The sequence below is a fragment of the Neolamprologus brichardi genome, chromosome 20, assembly GCF_056152115.1.
Source record: "Neolamprologus brichardi isolate AB-2024 chromosome 20, ASM5615211v1, whole genome shotgun sequence".
Classification (NCBI taxonomy): domain Eukaryota; kingdom Metazoa; phylum Chordata; class Actinopteri; order Cichliformes; family Cichlidae; genus Neolamprologus; species Neolamprologus brichardi.
This window is the reverse complement of record NC_142123.1, coordinates 12,051,127-12,066,618: the sequence shown is the minus strand read 5'-3', so window position 1 is coordinate 12,066,618 and position 15,492 is coordinate 12,051,127. Positions and strand designations below refer to the sequence as shown.

At 39.9% G+C, this 15,492-nt stretch overlaps 1 protein-coding gene across 3 annotated transcripts in view; it reads right to left on the bottom strand.

The window, feature by feature from the left end:
- The window catches only part of hdac7a (histone deacetylase 7a), a 59,160-nt gene that overhangs the window by 19,574 nt on the left and 24,094 nt on the right, over positions 1-15,492 (bottom strand). The window contains exon 1 of one of the 3 annotated variants that reach the window (XM_035905519.2): positions 7,133-7,265. The exons of the other annotated variants lie outside the window; for them this stretch is intronic. The gene's annotated coding sequence lies outside the window, so the exon portion shown is untranslated. Of the gene's footprint in view, positions 1-7,132; positions 7,266-15,492 lie in introns of those variants that run through there. 3 annotated transcript variants of the gene reach the window in all.

Below are 15,492 nucleotides of genomic sequence, written 5' to 3'. Positions count from 1 at the left end.
GGAGTCGCTATAAAGCAGGCTTTATATAAATTGCTTTACAATAAAAATGGAAAAGCACAAAATTATTTGGGCCTTCTAGATCTGTGCTTGAAATAGCTTTCAGGAACCTTGGAGCAAATTACAACAGGATTTGAAACTACAGCAGTGAAAGCATGAAAGGCTCTTCAGCAACTACCTAAGCTGATGCCCAATGCAGTACACCAAGACTGACACAGGAATCAAGAAAGTTGGGTTTATGTAAACACAACAAGTAGAAACAGCATTTCTGAAGCATTTATGGCATCTGTGTAGGTCTTTCATTACCAACACTCACACAAGACACACGCACACACATTTCCATGCTTTTTGCTGTTGGGATTATCTGCATCGCACAGCTGAGTCAATGGGAAAGATTGCCTCACCCAGTGCTAAAAACAAGATCCAGGGAGGGAACAGCTTGGGAACAGCTTGGGGGTGGGGGGTTTCCGTCCATGAGGCACACACAGACACAAATTTCTACACATGACTAAAAAAAATAAATTAATAAAATAATATACAGTGGCTCACACCAAAAAAGAGACACAGCTGTAAGCACATATAGGTATTCAAATGTATCTCACCACACATGTGGATAATGCTGCAGCAGGTGACACACATTCACCTGCATATGTCGGTTTATTTATTCACACATTTGAATAACCACCCACGCATAAACAAGCTTTCCGAAAGCAAGCAGGCACACGTACGGTAAAAAACATTTACCCACAATCACGAGCTGCACACAAAATAGGCTTGAGTAAATACTGATTGCACAAACCTGCCTAATGCTTAAACTTGCATGTGTGCACACACACGTGCACACAAACACACAGCACAATGAAATAACTTCATGTGACATCATCTTGGGTGCTGCTCAGATGTTGGGCTGCAGAGTGTGAAGTAAATGTCACTCACAGCGTGGCCTGGCCTGATGCCAATAGCAGCACTTGACTGGATATGGGTAAAAGGGAAATGAATAGACGCCACAGTCTCAGGGGAATTTGTAAAGTAATCGCCAAAATTAATCTTATTTGTATTCGTGCAAACAAAATGATCTGCTTCCAGTGTGAAAAACAAGACCACCTTACGAGCCAGGAGCCGGCGGTGGTCGGGTAAGTCAAACAGCTTTCACCAAGGAGACTGCAGCTCGAATCCCACACTATCATAAAAATAAATATTTTTACACTTAAGCTGCGTTTTCTCTCACTGTTTGGTTAGGTTTGAGAAAAGATTGTGGTTTAGGTTAAAAGAAGTCCTTTACCGCATGTCTGACAGCTACTACATTTTGTAGGTTACCTCAGTCACGAGTCCTATCAGAGGAGTTTAAAGAAAAAAAAAAAACTCAATGTAGTCAGAAAACACACTTTCAGTTTCAAAATCTTGCTGCCCTTCATGAAATACAGGACCATTCATGTTTATGTGCACCACATAACGTCAAGCAAACTGCCTGAGGGGCAGAAACCCACCTTTAAAAGCAGCCAATCCAGCCCCTTGGGATGGGCTTGGAAAATGCAAAAGATTTAAGTAAAGGAGGGAAGATTTTTCTTTTCCTTGTTTTTTTTGTCTGAACTTTTAATTCCGTCCGAGCCAGAAGTCTGAAGTTTTACAACAAAACTATCTGGTTAAGCCAAGAAGCTGTGCTGATGCTTTTTTAAAGTTTATTACAGTGACCGCAGAATGACTGAAGATGGAAATTTAAAGCACCATGTTGACATTGTGCATCTCACGCTGATCATCATTCGCTTTGTAAATGGATGATTTATTCATTGTGAATAATTACATAATGTGCATGGACTTCTTCAGAAGGTGACTATTTTTACAATCTGCGACAAGGCTGGGCATGAACACAACAGTACAGAAGAAAGATGATGTCAGTAGTGCTGTGTCTCCTAGAACAAACATTAAACCTCACCTAATGTATTAGATCGTCAGTACTCTTCCTCCATATTAGGCTACAAATGCAGAAAGACAGCCCGAATGCCGGCCGTGGCTGGAATAACAGAAATCCCTTGGCAAACACACACATTCACAAAGACACAGGCTGCTATGCACACATATTTTCTTTAATGACAACACAGAATAATAACGTAATTATTCTGAGGAAACGTAGAGGAGAACATGCTCGTGCACGGAAACAAAGGCTGGCACAGTACACACACACACACACACACATACACACACACACACACAGAGTTTGGGAACACCAGTGTCTGTCACCCTCCTCTCCTGGGTTATAAATAGCAAATGGCACTCTATTCCAACATTTACCTACACAGACGTCTTTGTTTCTACAGGGTAAACCACACTCTCTCTTCTAGATTAACCCAGTGATGTCACCTGCAGTTTCTAGTTAGTTGTCAAAAATAAATAAATAAAAAAAACACAACAAAGATTTCCATGAAATGCTGGCCTACACACACACAAAAAAAGCAAAAATACAAAAAGGACACACACATAAAACAGCTTTCTCTTATTAATTTCAAGAGTTTGGAAAAATCCTCATTACTGCCAAATGTTGCTAAACTTGTCTTTATGAAGAACTTACAAAACATGAAATAACTTGGCAGTAGAGCTCAATTATCTCAGCAGAGTACAATGTAAAAAAGTTTTTTATAAACTTGTTACTCCCTAATGTGTAATCTGTGTACCAAGCTATAACTTTATTTGACACTGTTGATATCCGACAGACCTCTAAGGAACGTCTGTTACATGTTACTCTGTAAAGCATTCAAACTAGACTGACCAGGGGACTGGAATCAGTCGATTTCCAGCATTCTTGGCCCTGACCAGACAATGTCCGGTAAGCCCATGTGAACGGGAGTGCAGGACACGCACACTCACAGCCTCGCGCTGACATGCCGTTAGCATGGAACCTCCTCACTGTGAATGAAGACCCAAAGTAAACGCAACCATCCTAATATCTGGTCTTTGTCCTTTAACAAGATATAAACATTTGCCAGTAATTATTTAAACACAGGACAATCATTTTGTTTTTGTATTTCGGGGGGTTGAAAATCGTGTAATTATACTGGTTTTGGTACAAACTACTACATTTCTAGTATTGTGATGTGCTTACATTGGAGTATAGGACTCAGTAGTCATCATGGTTGAATGCCTCATGAGCACCACATCAGATTTTGAGCTGTTGGTTAATTATAAACAAACTGCGTTTTTTAAATTTCTTTAAATCTGGGTTCATTTAAAAATCTGTTTTTGTGCATCTATAGGGTTTTTCCTCTCCCCAGATTCCTCAGTGTGTAGTAATACTTCAGAAGTATCACTAGTAAGCGGACACATTATGCTGTTTTTAGAAATGCAGAATAACTAAGAATAACACACTACCCATGAAGCCAACATGACTTTAAGGCTAGACACCATGTAGTGGTTTAACTTCTGCAGGCACATTTAAATCATCCAAAGTCTCTCTCTCTGGGGCCTCTCCCAGTAATACGAGGCTCTGGTGTTTTTAGTTCCCTTAAAGAATGGCATTATGTTACACTTCATTACATCTGCGTGTTGCACTCAGATAGAAATAACAAATCTTGGCCTTGTGCTTATGATTGCATGTTGATTTTATTTAAAAAGCACAGCTATTTTCTGCAAATAGAGCTGGGAATGCATGTGCTAAAATAACATGCATATCATGCACACATACATTTAAGCAATAGGTCCTTTTTTGAGCATTATTAACATGATACTCATGAAAGCCAAAGAAAGTTGAGAAACTAATTTTTAATTTATTTTAAAAACCCCACTGCATTTGGAACTTGATGGGTTTTATGTATTTATTTGTCCCAAAGTTCCAGAAGAGTACCAAAGAGGTTATGTTTTTGGTAATGTGTGGTAATTGTGTGTGTGCCATCCTTTCTGTGTGTAAACATGACAGTTTGGAAAGAATTCTGGGGTGTAGGGCGGGGTCATCTTAACTATCCATTAAAATATGACTTTCATCCATCAAAGTCTTCAAGGTCGACTTAATGATTTATTTGAGAAAAATGTTTACTGAAAGCCTGATAACTATGATTTTTAATAGCTGACCCCAAAAATATGTTATATCACTAAAGGAAGTACAGTCAAGAGAGAGAATGTGCTGTCTAATTTTTTAGAAATATACTGTAGTAGTAAAATACTATATAATAAGGTCAAGTTATTTATGTCCAGTGACACACACACACACACACACACACACACACAGTACTGTTTCCTTAACAGTAAATACTGCCCAGAGAGTGAGCGGTACTTCTTGTTAATGTGTTTTTTTTAGCCTTAAACTAAATCTGAGACCAACATTCAGAAAACAACGTGGTCGTGCATTCAGCATCGGCAGACTTTTATACTAAAACAAAACGGTGCCCACATCTCCCAGTCAAGGGTAACAAAGTAACTACTCTGTGTGTTTAAATGTGCACAGTACTCCAAGACTTCTTGGTGCCAAGATTAAAACTTCAACATACCTAACACTGTAATAGGTTACGATTTATTTTGAAATTTGGATTTAACGGTGACACACAGCTAAGCTCTTTGTGAAACAAAGACAGACAAATTCAACTGAGAGGTTTACATTCAGTGAGTGTGTTTGTGCGAGTGAGAACGTGTGGGAGTGTCAGTGTGTCATTATGAAAATTACCAAGGGTGCAGTACGATACTGCTCGCCTAGTTGCAGAAACCGTTGGGAATGTGCTGAATTATCAGGCAGATTATGTAGATTAGGTGCATGTCCTCAATGAAGACAACATGAAATTCAAATGGGTGCGTCCAGATATGTGTGACTGATAGAGAGAGACAAGGAGTCCTTCCCACAGCAAGTGATTTTGGGTAATCCCTTACATCTGAGTCCTCCCTTCTTCTATTCTTTTATTCTGTACTAGTGTACAGCTCAGTCTGGACTGGTTTTACAGGTAAGACAAGGATATGCAAAGGCCTCTCTCTCGTTCTCTCCCTCGCTTGGTATTTTCCTCTCTCCCTTTCTTCCTCAAAACCATCTTGTGGAGTGGAAAATGGGGCGAGAGAGAAAAAGCCGCTGCAATAAAACTGAGGAACACTGGAAAGAAAAAAAAAAAAACAACAACCCCAAAACAAAACGAAAAAAGCACAAGCAGACAAGAAAGGTGAGGAGGTCCCCTCTCTTTAACACCGTGTAGCTGAGTTATTCTCACTCACTGAGAGCTGACAGCCAGAATAGTGCCACAAGTGAGAACCACTCACTACAAAGTCAACAATCAAGAGAGCACACAACCACTTTGTGTCTTGTCACACATCCAAATATAGTTAGAACTCCTTCTCTTTTCTCTCTGCTGCATGCGTGTGTGTCTAAATCACACTACACCTTTTAGAGGCACCAGCTAATTTCAGAAGATAAAAATGTCATTACCGCAAGGTATCTGTTGAGCTGCAGGCACAAAAAAAGACTCCAATGCAAATTAGGACCTTTCAGATGAAGGAAAGAATAAGCACAGTTAACAGAGGTTCAACGACATTCAGAGATCAAATCAAATCAAATCTGAAAGAAGGCCGCCTTTTGACTCCGATTTTCAAGTCTTTCTCTTTAAGCCTGAGACTGCATTCATCCATGTTATTACAGTGCTTTTTCAAGCTTATGTAATAGAAGAATCCACCTGTGTTTATAATGTGGAGTCAAATATGCTTGCACACACTCTGAACACCTGTCAAACCATTGTGCGCTTAGTGTGATGGTATTTGAGGATGTGCGCGTGAATACTTGCTCCATAGAATTCCTGATCCAAGCCTGCAGCATGTCTTTGGAGCACTTTGCCAAGGAAAACAGTTCCAGTTTCATCTAAAGCAAACAAATGCAGGGTCAGACCCATGGGCTTTAAGCCTGGCTCTTCTTAAGTAAGCAGCTTCTTATAATCTGCAAAAACTAAACTAAAATAACACACTGCAGCAATTATCAGAAGCAGGATGAGAAATGGTCAGCTCTTGAAGCCACATGTTGACACAAATAGAAGTGGCTTTATGAAACTTTATGTCACCATTTTCTGATGCAATGTAAATCAGGCAAATGACAGCACTTAGCAGCGTGACTTTTGATCTATACTAGGCTACTACTACAAATTCCCTCGATGCTAAATTGCACACTCGTGCAACGTATATTCCTGAAATCCTACTACTTCTCACTTCCTTATTTGCCAAACCAAAAATCTGAACTTCATGCTGGAAGTTCATTTTAAACCTTCCTCTATGTTGCTGACTCAACCAGAACCATCCATCGATAATAACAGCAGAAAACTGTGTCAAAGGCAGGTTTTATTGCATAGTATTGCGGGCACATGGCAGTTGAAGTAAATGCTAAAAATCTCACGTGTTGATTGATTTCATTCGTTTAAAATTGCCACCCTTCCCTCACAGGAACCGCTGGCACGTGCAAACAACCAGAGCAGTCATCCCAACACCATTTAAGTGTATAAAAGGTGTGTGTGCATAAGTGTGTGTGTAACAAACAGATGGGACTGCAAGTGCGTGGTTATGTCAGTATACGTGTGTGTGTGTGTGTGTGTGTGTGTGTGTGTGTGTGTGTGTGTGTGTGTGTGTGTGTGTGTGTGTGTGTGTGTGTGTGTGTGTGTGTGTGTGTAATAGAAGAAGGTTGATGTATAATGCACTGAGGGTCCAGTTTCCCAAGTCCTCAACAAGTTTCCATAAACATCCAGTGCTGCTGTGTGAGATCAGCAAGAGCTCACACACACACACACACACACACACACACACACACACACACACACACACACACACACACACACACACACACACACACTCCTGTAAACTTTGCTGCCGCTGTTAAAAAAAGTTTAGTAGTAACTGTCGAAACACAGTAGTGCAGTATCAAAGAAAAGTGAGACACACGGCTGAGAATTAAACAACGCAAGAAGCTCTTTAACTTTCTGCACCGCTCTCTTTAATACACAAGCTGGGCTGATGGAGGTCAGTCATCACACTCTCACACACATCTCAGCAGGATTCTAGTGCGCGGTATCCAGTGAATTTCGTACAAGTTTTCCCTCACCGTACTCTCACGGGATATTAAAAAAAAAACCAAAACTGTCGCATGCACAAGTACACACATGGAAGTAACAATAAAGAAGTCGGTGGCACATACCCGTGTTTGTCTTGTAAATATCCGGCAATGTGAAAACCCCAGTAGCACTTCTGCCTCAGCCAACTCACAGCAGGATCTATAATTAGACAGAGAGCTCCACTCCCCTCCAGTCATCTTTTACTGTCGGCCACATCCTCTTTTTTTTTTCTTTAACTCCTCTTTCTTTCCTCCCTCCCTCTCTCTGCCTCTATTTGGCGAATCTCTCTGACACCAGACTGTTGATTTCATCATTTTGCTCACACTCTCTCACTCACCTGGAGCAAAACAGTCCTAAGAATATCATAATTAGTATAATAAGTATAACAAATAAAATCTGAACTACATAAATTAAGTGATAACTCATATCTGTAGTAACACTAAAGGAAGCGTTTAAATCCTCACGAGCGCACACCTCTTTACAACTAAAAGCATATTTCAGCCCCACACACACACTACACATTTTCCGCATCACACTCTTGACACAGCAGTGACCATTAGTGTCTTGCCACCAGGGGATCTTTGAAGTCCATCCCATAAACAACATGGATTGCAACCATGGTAACGGGGGCGGTCATGTCAGCAGGAAGTCGAGTCTATAAAAACACAACAATGAGAGAACCAGGGTGGCTTCCTGTTTAAGAGCTCAGTTTAGACTCCCATTTCCTCCCCTCTCCTCCTCCCCCTGCTGTTGTTGTGACGCTGACGCTGCCACAGTGCCCTTGAGCCCTACAGCTGGAAAGTTTCTCATTAGAATAACACTGCTTCCTCTGAAGGCCTCTTTGTCGGACATAATCGGCCGATCGGTTCAAATCGCCATTTCTGTTCATGAAGAGCCGAGACCTTGACATCCATTAACGACTCAGATTAATGACTAACACTGGCCCTGAAGGCAACACACTAATGTAATGAACACACACGTTATAGGCACATGGAAAACTACTAAGTCAGCTATTGACAGCCCAGATAAGTTGTGTTTCATCCATTTCAATTGTTTGTAGTACTAAATAGGCTCAGACACAGCTTAAAGAGTTCAAGAACTTTGCAGTGCTACTTGACCAAGACATTTAGTTTTTCCACTACTCAAGGAATACTTTGGCTTTTTAGGAGATTATCTCAGCTAATTTTTAGGAAGCAGGAGTGGTGCAAGAAAGCTTTTTCACTGTTGGCAATACATGTTAACAAAACACATGTTACAGGAATGACTAAAACAAATTTTAAACAGCATATTAGAAAAAATAAATCTCAGCTGTAAGGTTGTAAAGCTTACTGTAACTTTTTTTGTGGGGGAGAAGTGCCACTATGGGGCAAACTAGTCACAGCAATTCGACATCTTTTTCAATGAATTGTTCAATTCCTTCCTGGTTTCCACAGGTGGAGCTGTTTGTTTTGTCTGTCGGCCATGGCGACGCCTGATTACACTGTTAATTTTTTCTTCTTTTCCATTTTTGGAAAGGAAGAAAAGAAGAATGATTTGTTCATCTTGACTTTTAGGTTCTTACGAAGCGTCTTACAAGGAAAGATCCAAGTCACTGGGGGAGGGACTCAGAAAACCTATTGCAAATACAGATTTTGTCATTTAGCATTTAGTACAGAGCAACAATAGTAACAGCTAATCAAACTGAGTAAAAAGCACAAGACATGGGGATGTATTCACAAAAAAAGAAAAATCCACGAAGTTGCTAAATCAGCCTTGTGCAACACAGGATCTTTATAAATAGTCTGGTACTGACAGTTAGAATCACATGCTCTTTACTCTGGGAACGCTCTGTGTCTCTTTGTTCTCTCTAAGAGTACAAACTCAACTGTGTGCTACATCAAATGGTAACTGCTGCCAGGACATGTTTACATCTCATTATTTAATCTTTTTCAAACCTGAAATAATACATTTATTTTAAAATGAGACACATATTGATACTAGGATACTTTTCAGGGCCATGGGTAGGTTATATTGATCAGCTTTGATATTACTCTGCTCCATAGAGTGCGGTTCAATTTGCAGGGAGTTTGTTGAGGAAAAAGGAAAGAGGAATTCTGATGCACCCCACGGGTTTTCATTCATCCAGATGTGTGTTTTTCTTTGTCATTCCCGCTCTCCTTTTCCACCGCTTCTTCTCACTCGCTCATTCCTTCAGCAACTGATCCCCCTTCCTCGCTCACATTTCCTATCTACTATCTCCCTTTCTCCCTCCTTCATCCAGAGGAATCCACAGCTGTCACTCCCATTCAAAACCTCATCTTCCCAGAGCAGCTGGCCAGACTATGGTTTGTGTGTGCGTGTGTGCACACGTGCGCGTGTATGGGTGTGGGCCTCCCTGCCTACAACTGTCGCCAAAATATTTCTATATTTATGATCTCGCTGGTGCATAGTTGGAGTATCCAAGTGTAAATGCTAGTGTGTGTGTGTGTGGCTGTCAACAAGTTTAGGAACTACCCTCTGCTATGTGTATGCAAGTGTGTGTGTCCGTATGCATGTGTTACAGCAAAAATGAGGACGACCCTCTTAAGTGAAAACATTACCGAGTGTTAAGTGAGGACACCAGAGGCACCTAAATCATCCGCAAGACTCTGAAAGATATCTGGCTGCAGGCCTTCATGTGAGAACGACAGGAAAAATCCACACTTGGATTCTTTTCACCCTCCTCCAAAACATTTGCCAAGCTCAATACATAACTACTTTGTAATAAATCAATAAATAATTCATGATTTTCTTCCCGCTTTATACTTTGATTGCAGGTTACCTAAGAATCCTGTTTGCCAGCCCCCGTACAGTTGGCGTGGGATTGAAATGAGATGATAATGGTTCAGTGTGTGAGTTTGACTTCTATTTATATAAACAAAAACCAGCCTGATGAATAATTTATTGATCGTTCAAAAATGAAGTTTCCATTGCCTCTGTAATCAGCGCGTTTATGCAACATCACAATTTTTATATTTTTTTTTCCCAAAAATAAGATAAGAGCCAGCTGCCACTGAAATAATAAGTCTACAAATAAACTATTCTAGCAGCTTCGACAGGACCAACCACAAGCTAACAACAGTTACAATGACGTTATACAGCTACAGCGTTTACCACTTTCACCATAGCAATATTGTGTTTTAATGTTCACCAATTAGCCCTAAACCTGACTGAATTTATATATTTCAGTAGCCTAATCTGCCACATGGCATTTTTCTTATATCACACACGGTAATTCTTTCTTTTACATTCACATAATGATACATCTGGGACAGTCTTTAGAAAAAGGGACTTCGACAAACAGACAGAAAGAGCTCCACCTCCTGAATCACAGTGAAGATGGAAACAGTTTTAAAGTTAAGGACATAACAGAGTCATTACAGAGTATTTCCAAATCTGAGTCAAGGGCAAGGTATTTGAAACAAAAGCCACTGTGTTGCTTTTTATTTTTAATTACACGTTTTTAAAATTTGTCTCATTTCACTTTTTCCATCAGGAGATTTATGAACATCGTGTGAGGAATCTAAGTAAGTCATTACATCGTGTTCTAATTCGTCTAAACAGGTGCTTTGGGATTCCACCAGCTCAGCATACCAGCAATACACCCATTTACATAACTCACATACAGGTCACACAGATAGAAAAACTCTGACAGAGTGCATCTCTGTCACTTTGTTTTTTTTATTATCTTAACCCAGTATTATAATTTGCTTGAAGGTGGAAACAACTCACTCATCTGAATGCCTCCGTCTGTCACAGAGGTGACACCAGGTGTGCTCTCCTGTTTGACAAATAACAGTCGACACAGACGTGGTTCAGAGAGCCACATTATCTCCGTTTCCTGTATTCCGCTGAATGCCACACACTAGCTCACTGACACATTAAAAGACACCAGATTGTCTGCCATTTTTCCCCATTGCTGTTTTACATACTGTCGGTTAAGATATTACTCCAAACACTCTTCTAGCATGGGGAAAGCGATACTTTTTGTGTTTGCTTTGTTTTGCAACAAACAGAAGAACTGTAACTTGGGAAACGAGTACTATGTCTGACTGAGAAATGTTCTTAAGGCCCAAGTTGGTATTGCAACATGTTAATCATAACACAGGTGAGGAAAGGTTCTCTTTGTGTTGCACGAACTCAGATTCTTTGAGTTTTTGTTTGTATGACATCTGACACCTTCATTGCTCAACACAGGGACTTTGGTTTTTCCTTGTGTCAAACTTTTCAGGAGACCAGAGGTTAAACTATGAAACAAACGAAAAATAAATAAATTCTTATACTCCAAGACTGCGGTAATGTGGAGACTTAAGAAACTGAGTTCCTTCTTTGACAGGAATAGGACCCTTTATTTGCTGAATGGCACTTCTCCAGCTGATGAAATACAGCTGCTCAACTACCAAAAGCAGCACTGGTTGTGTTGGGCATGTTCCTGTTCCCAGTGTAACATGAGGAAACTATTCACCATCGAAAAAATACGATTACATTTAAAAACTGTGTGCTGAGCCACACAGGAATAACATTTCCTGTAAAATTACAGTCAAGTACCGGCAGCTGCATTTCTAGTCTTTAAGCTGTTATTTTGCAGTTTCTCTACTATAAAAAAAAAAAAAAAAAAAAAAAAAAAAAAAGAACACAGCAATATGTGGTATAGAATATAAACTTTACACTACAATAACTGTTTGATTGCCATTATACTGCTGTTTTAGTGTTCCCACATCACACCAACACTGTGCGCAAACTGTTGTGAACTATAAATGGATGACACTCCCTTGCAGCCTGAATGATTACTCAACTGTGGCCAATATTCTTCCCCTCAATGCCATCTGCATTTACAGTACTCAGCTATGACGAGAACAGCAAATTGCTTTTTTTTAAAAAAACCATTTTTTTCTGTAATTTCTCACAGAATTTGAGGAATCTCAAATCTTCACAAACTCTACTTTAGAGATCAATCCAACTTCAGTTCTGTTGCACATCTGTATACATTTTCCTTTTCTCCTTCACACTCCTGCTGTCCTTCACATCAAACACATTCTTCACATTTCCCAACAAAAAAAGCCACTCAACAGTAGTTCACTCGACGGGATCTCCCTCTTTATCTTTTATAATACACGTTTCTCACACAGACACACACACACACACACACACACACACACACACACACACACACACACACACACACACACACACACACACACTTATCATAAAAAGCCAGAAGGGGAAAAAAACAAAACACAGAATTCACACATTTCTTAAACACAAAGCCAGGTGAGGGAAATAAATAATAATGCCCTAAGTGTCTTGCTCATATCTCTTCTCTCAAATATTTTGTGATACTGTAAGCACGATTAATTATAATAAACTAATATTGCTGGTTGTAAGTGAAAACAGTGAGTCATCAAAATGACAGTGGTGACTGATATGCTGATAGCTTGTGGCTATTGCCATATCTGGGAAAAAAAAGCCTGTGGTAGTGAGATTGGTGGCTACAATCTGCAGCAAAGGCCTTTGGCTGATAAGAACAACACAATATATCTGCTTATCTGGCTGAAGCCTCAGCCCGTCTTGCATGGAAGACGTAGTTTGACTTAACTCAGCAAAATCTGACAAAACTTACATCAACATCCAGTTCAGCGTAAACACAAGTTTGATGAGCGTTCCTGAAGGATAATTAATTACTTGATGAACGCTGCTGAAATGCTGTGTAAATCGGAGCAACTATTTTATTTTTTTGAACTGTGAGCAGCAGTTAGTTTGGTTTCCCCCTCTACTTGTTTTATAACAGGTTTCAAGATGCAAAGCTTGACTGCGTGACCTGTTCACATGGAGATTTTTTGGAACGGGGATAACATGCTGGAGTGGCTGACTGCCAGAGCACCCAGCTTTGGTGCCTGTTGCAACTGCAAAACATTAATAAACTACAATAAAGTACATGTGTGAAATAGGATTTGGGAAAAAACTGAAAAGAAACAAAATGAGAAGAGAGAGAATCTACAGTATCGCTCTACTCTATCTGCCTATCTGCTTCTCTTAAATTTAAATCTCTTCATTTTGTGGGAGTAGTTAACATGTTCCAGGAAATCAGCTTCATGAATATGCACCATCACACTCTGCCGTCTGCACAGATAACAAAGGAAGAAGGCATTAACATTCCTGCACATGCTCTGTACTCTGGTCAGGGATGAACACACAAACGCACATGCGCGTATCTAACAAAGGAAAAAAAAAAACATTGATTCTGGAAAAACCCAATTCCATTCTCAATCATACACAAAGATGGAGGCCAAACATTAAGTTGATGATGTTCAAAAAGAGAAATTGTTTGGTAATCAAGGGTTGGTCATATTTTTAAAAGAAAGTCTCTTTGTTTTGTTTTTTCTAATATTGGAAATTTTCTGGTTTCATTTGATTTCTTTAAATAAACTGAGATGTTTGTTCTGCTCATTGGACAAAAAAGATGTAGATGATTTTGTACTCATTTTTGTGAGATTGGTAACATGCGACTCCTGCCTCTTTGGCTGTTGGATGGTATGACAGACATAACAGCAGTAACGTCTATGGTGTGCAATATAAAAATGTCACTACATAATGCAGAAACCTATGTTTGGTGCCATCCCATACTTTATGCCACAGAGCCGCTCTGGCTCTCAGCACTTCCTGCAGGACATGTAGCTGCAAACATCACAGCTGAGCAAATGGTGGTATGGAGTCAAGTGGCGTCTTTGCCCCAAGTTGCTAACTAGTTCGGGAAATACATTTCTGGAAAGTCAGCAAACAGCAACACCATTGTTTTCCCCTTTCAATGCAATTCCAGCACAACCTCATTTTACCCTTCAATATCGGAATGTTTTACTCTCTAAAAATAGGTATCTGCCTCGGGCCAAAAAGTCCTGTACGTGTCGGGTTTTAGTTTACTGGAGATTTCAAACTACAGAGCAACTCTTCTCACCTCTGTTGCAGTACTATTTGTTTTCATCATCCTCTGTGAAAAAGGGTGTCTCACAGAAACTTGTCTTACATATACTGAAACACACACCCAGACAGACACACTGACCACAGATGGGCATTGTATAAACCTGTATCGTGTGGTTCTCCTATTCAATTACAAAGAAATCAGCCTGAAGCTGTAAACGTCACTGAAGATAATCAAGACACACACACACACGTGGAGTCACATGTAAAGTCAGGAGTCCGGTCAGATCCTATTACACCCGCACCTACAACAAGCCATCTGATCCGAGGTCAGCATCAGTCGGTGTGAGCTGAATCATGACTTGGTTGAGCTGTTTAGGTCAGACGGTATCATCTGGTTCGGAGAACTTGTGACTGATATGTGGCTTCTACAGTATCAGGAATCAGGCTAACTTATTATCTATGAGCAAGATGATTAGCATTAATGATGGACCTGTATCTGCAAAGAACTTTAATGCTTCAGTTAACATCTAAATTTATTTTTTTGTTCAGGGCTGTTACATGAATGTTCTTGATTTTTATTTCTACATACGTAATGTTTAGTCAGCAACTAACCATTTCAAAGAAAAAAGAAAGAACAAAGACAAGGTCACTGATCCTGAATATTTTAGGATTGGTGACTTAAGTATTAATTGTATAAACAAAAGCAAATTAGCTTTAAAATAAATAGTACACAAATAGTAAAATGTGTCCTTTGATTCAAGTTTATTTCAATGAAAGTTCATGTATATAGACCCAAATCATAACAACAGTCACCTCAAGGTGCTTTATACTGCAAGGTGAAGAGCCTACAGTAGCTGGAGAAAACACCAACAATCAGATGATCCCCTAGAAACAATCACTAGGCAACAGTGGGAAGAAAAAACTCCCTTTTACCAGGAAGAAATCTTCAGCAAAACCCAGCCACTGGTGGTGAGGGAAAGATAAAACAAAAAAAAAGAAGAGGATACTAATTAAAGCTAGGACATCTTACTTTCCGTGTATTTGTTTCTCACCAATAGTGGGAAACGGGAACAACCCCAGCTTCCTTAAAGTTTGGAACTCAGAAACAGATTTAGATCCAGGGCTTCTCGTCTGGCACAGTGGCTGTAACTGAGGTGAAAATTGAGTGTTTCGGGATTTTTTTTGTGCGTTTTTTTTATACCCTGAATGCCACAGGAATAAATCCTTAGAAGAAAGAATTCCATTGACTTCAGTAAATTTAATCCGAATTACGTGCCTCGGCATGTACACGACTGTGTGCATGGAAGTGAGAGAGAAATGGGAGGGAGAGGTATCAGACTGAGGCTGGAGGCCAATAAGAGACCAGTTACCCAGCAGACCACAGCAAAAAGATTTTAGCTCAAAGGTTAATGCAACGTGAATTGATTTGACACAGTAATAAAATGTTGAGGACACTCTTACCTCAAGCCACAGCGCACACACTTACAGTCTCTCAGTCCCCTTTGCA